Source organism: Sapajus apella, unplaced genomic scaffold, assembly GCF_009761245.1.
Source record: "Sapajus apella isolate SASKATOON/1434 unplaced genomic scaffold, GSC_monkey_1.0 scaffold50, whole genome shotgun sequence".
Taxonomy (NCBI): domain Eukaryota; kingdom Metazoa; phylum Chordata; class Mammalia; order Primates; family Cebidae; genus Sapajus; species Sapajus apella.
In genome coordinates this window covers 8,944,782-8,949,628 of record NW_022436990.1, presented here as the reverse complement: position 1 = coordinate 8,949,628, position 4,847 = coordinate 8,944,782, and the positions used below count along the sequence as shown (strand labels likewise).

The 4,847-nt window shown below is 37.6% G+C and overlaps 1 pseudogene; it reads left to right on the top strand.

The window, feature by feature from the left end:
- The first annotated feature begins 402 nt into the window (after positions 1-402).
- LOC116526296 lies at positions 403-1,590 on the top strand (annotated as a pseudogene).
- The last annotated feature ends 3,257 nt before the right edge of the window (positions 1,591-4,847 follow it).

Here is a 4,847-nt window from a genome sequence, read left to right as displayed (position 1 = left end):
CTATGTTTGTCTCAATTTAGATTACTCCTAAAATGGAGAAAAAATACCCCACCCATGAAGCAGTTGAATTAAAAGAAAACATAAACTGACCTTTAAAAATAGTTTGAATTCAGCTTCTTTGGAAAGGGAGACTGTAAGATTGGCTAATGCTCAAAAACGGTAATTTTCCTTTATTTAACTCAAAGTAATAATTTATCTCAAAATGAAATCACAGTTACTTATAAAGATGATGATATCTAGCTTTTCATTTGGAAGTATTTTCCAGAAAGCAACTCAGAAATTTACAAAGTTAAACCTATACATACATTGGGTGTATGCGGTCAGGAGTATGCTTTGTTTACCTGTAACTGATTTTTAACTGAATTGCTTTTCTTTTAAAGAAAAATGTGCATCAGACGGGTGGGAATGGCAGCTGAGGAGTGAGACAGCAGGATAGGTGGGCTATGTGGATATATCCAAAGGGTTGGATGAGACTGTTGCTGAGTTCATCAAGAGGACCACCTTGAAAATCCCCATGAATGAACTGACAACAATCCTAAAAGCCTGGGACTTTTTGTCTGAAAATCAACTGTAGACTGTAAATTTCTAGCAGAGAAAGGAATCTGTAGTTCAGCACTTGGTTCAGCTGTGTGAGGAAAAGCGTGCAGGTCTCAATGATGCTACCCTGTTAGACATCATTTATACTCAATTTCATCAACACCAGAAAGTTTGGAATGTTCTTCAGATGAGTAAAAGACCAGGTGAAGATGTTGACCTTTTTGATATGAAACAATTCAAAAATTCATTTAAGAGAATTCTTCAGAGAGCATTAAAAAATGTGACAGTCAGCTTCAGAGAAACTGAGGAGAATGTAGCCTGGATTCGAATTGCCTGGGGGAACACAGTACACTAAGCCAAACCAGTAGAAACCTACCTACGTGGTATACTACTCCCAGACTCCGTATGCCTTCACGTCCTCCTCCAAGATGAGGCGCAATATGCCACTTCTGGGTCAGGCACTGACAAATTGCTAGCAAACACCATCAGATCGTGAAAATGGATCTGAGAAGTTGATATCTGGACTCTCTTAAGGCTATTGTTTTTAAACAGTATAATCAGACCTTTGAAACTCACAACTCTATGACACCTCTACAGGAAAGAAGCCTTGGACTAGATGTAAATATGGATTCAAGGATCATTCATGAAAACATAGCAGAAAAAGAGTCCAACAAATAACTCAGGAAATGTTTGGAGATTATCCTCAACCACCACTAGAATTTGCACAATATAAGCTTGAAATGAAATTCAAAGTGATTTAAATGGGAGCATCTTGGCTGAGAGGGAAGAACCCCTCCAATGCCTAATAAAGTTCTCTAGCCCACATCTTCTGGAAGCATTGAAATCCTTAGCACCAGCTGGTATTGCAGATGCACCCCTTTCTCCACTGCTCACTTGCATACCCAAAAAGAGAATGAATTATTTTAAAATTAGAGATAAATAAGATGGGTGTGGTTTCATAAACACAGCTCCTCCTTCATGACATTGCACATGCACTTCAGTTAATGGCTGGCTGTATAGCTTCTGTCTGTAAACTTGTATTTTAGAAAATCCTTGTTATTGAATTTTTTAGAAATGCTCACATAATTGTTGGGACTGATTTATTCCTCCACAATATGCATCTTCTCTCGCATATCCTGCTAACTAACAGTTGTGGCATTTGAGATAACAGGACATACATATACATGGCCCCACACTCGACCATGAGTGCCTGAATGCTCTGAAATCAAGCATTTGGCACAGTGCTGGAGACTTTGGGGCTTGTGCTCTCTTTCCCACTGCTGTCTCTTCTTGATTCTGGGGAGGTCGGATTCCAGCCGCTGGTTTCCAGGGATTGATTCTTAATCAATCCTTAGATCCACAGAAAGAAGCAATAGGAAACTACACTCACTCAAAACTTTTTAGAAGAATCATGAAATTCGTCCATTCAGAGGACAGAGTTGAGTCCATTGTGCTATTGTTGCAAGAGGTTGCATATTTGGTGAGTCAGTTATATAAAATAATATTCTTGCTGTAAATATGATACTTTTCATAATTTGTTTTATCACGTGTATAATACTCAAACTGACAAATATTATACTGACTTATGAATAAAGATAAAAAAAGAAAAATGTGCATCACTTTCATTTCAGTAGAGTTTTTTGTTCAACTCAAATAAAAAAGATGACAAAGAATTAATAGCCTTATTTGATTTTTAAAAATCTTACAAATTAAAGATAAAAGAAAAATAGTCAAAGGACAAATAATTTTGACATGGCCAATAAACATTTGAAACAACCGTTAACTTCATTAACAATCTAAGGAGTACAAATTATAACAAGTACAAGGTACCATTTTTCACTAGTGCAGTTGGAAAGAAAAAATTTAAATAATAATAATGTTGGGGAATGTATATAAAAATAAATGCAGTGTTATACACTGCTGGTATAAATGTAGTGAGTGTTTGCGTGTATGTATATACATCCACATATATAATTTCAAAAAGGTATTGATTCAAATTGATTATATATATGCATATATAAGTATATATTTATAGGAATATATACAAATATATGTATGTGCATTTATCTAGATACATAATATTATAAATATATTTATATTTAGAGGGCAATATGCATTTGAAACAACATTTAACTTCATTAAGAATCTAAGGAAGAATCTTCCTGAAGATCCTTCATGGAATCAAGAAATGGAATGGGCCACAAAGAGATGGTCTTCACAGGATTCCCAGCATACTTCATACCAGAGAGAGAGAGAATATAACATCCATTGTTCTCCATAACTATTCTCATTACATTAAGAATAAACAACAACCAGGAAGTTCAAAACTCTGGCAGCCATGAGCATAACTGAATATGTGATTTCTAAAATTCATGTCCCGTATTTTACACACGCACACACACACACACACACACACACACACAGAGTCACGTGTGTTTTAAAGTCTTAAAAGAGTGCATATTCTTTGATTCAAGAACTAGATATCTAGAAATTTATTCAGAAATAATCACAGATATGCTCAAAGATATAGCTACAAGAATGCTCATTAGACAGCTATCAAAAACATTATCAAAAACTTGGACACAACCGAGATGCCCAACAATACAGAGTTGCTTATGTTATAAAATATTTATACAACAGAAAAGTACGCAGAGGCAGAAGAATATTTAATGTCCATAATATATTAAATGAAAAGGGAGCCAGGCATGGTGGCACACACCTGTAATCTCAGCACTTTGGGAGGCTGAGGTGGGAGGGTCTCATGAGCCCAGGAGTTCGATGCTGCAGTGAGGCACAATTGCGCCACTGCACTCTAGCCTGGGTGACAAAGTGAGACCATGAACTGGGATTATTGATGATTTTGATTTTATTCCAATTGTTTACCTGTCTTTTCTATAATTTCGTATTTTTTTAAAAAACAGCTTTGTTGAGATGTCATTCACATATCATACAAGTATTACTTTTTCTTTTCTTGACAACATCTTGCTCTGTCACCCAGGCTGGAGTGCAGTGATGTGATCTTGCCTCACTGCAACCTCCACCTCCCAGGTTTAAGCAGTTCTCCTGACTCAGCTTCCCAAGTAGCTGGAATTACAGGTGCACGCCACCATGCCCGGCTAATTGTTTTGTATTTTTAGTAGAAACAGGGTTTCACCATGTTGGCCAGGCTGGTTTTGAACTCCTGACCTCAAATGATCTGCCTGCCTCCACCTCCCAAAGTGCTGGGATAACAGGCGTGAGCCCCTGCATCCGGCTATTACATTTACAATTAAGAAAAAAAGTAATAGCATCATTCTTACTGATTGAGGTAAACCTCTTTTGGGCAAAAAATTAATCAACATTGCATCTCAATTATTTTAATATTGGGTTCATAGCCAGCATTTATCCAGCACTTCACATTCTGCAATGTACATTTACTTTTATACAAGGTTCTTCTAGCCAAGTAGACCTCATTGCACATAAACAAATAATGACCTGCACCTGTTACGTTGCAAGAAATTAAGTCTTGTTGGGGGTCTTTTCTCCCCCTTACTGGAAATTTCACTGTGAATAAGACAAACAGAAACACATCGTGTCTATCTTTCTGACACACTGTGGGTTTTCATAGGATTCTCAGCTTACTCCTACCAAAAAGACAGGGCAGAGGGGGGGAGGGAGAGAGAGAGATTAGAGAGAAAGAGAGAATACAACATCCATTGTTCTCCATTACTATTCTCATTGCATTAAAAATGAACAACCACGCTGGAAATACAAAACCCTGGCAGCCACAAGCATATCTGAATATGCGATTTCTAATATTCATTTCATTTTCCATTAACGCACAAAACTACCTTATTAAACGTGAATAAAACCTGCATCCAGAGACACTTAAAATGTTGGCCAATTCCTCACTGAAAGGACCTTAATAATGGCAGGAAATCTGAAGAGGGCTTGGAGAGAGGTTTGCAGGCTTTGAGTTACCTTCTTGGCTTGAGCACATCACACAGTCTCAGACGGCAGAAGGAGCCAATGTGTTGAAAAACAAGGGTCAGTACAAGGGTTAAATGAAAGTGAAATCATGCTGACCCAGAAATGCAAATCTGTGTGCCTTAGTTCTCTGTAGAACTTGTGTTGCCTGAACACTCTATTCTTTCTTCAGCTTACCTAGTGTCCCAAGAGAGGCTTCAGTGATTTCGAGAAGAGTGATGCAATGTGGAGAGACGCGGCAGGCAATGGCAGAATCTAATTGTATTTGAGAAGCATCTCCACAATTTCTAGTGGCCTTCTTACAGGGAAAAGCAGGGGGGCTGGTTTTGAAGTTCATTTCCCTT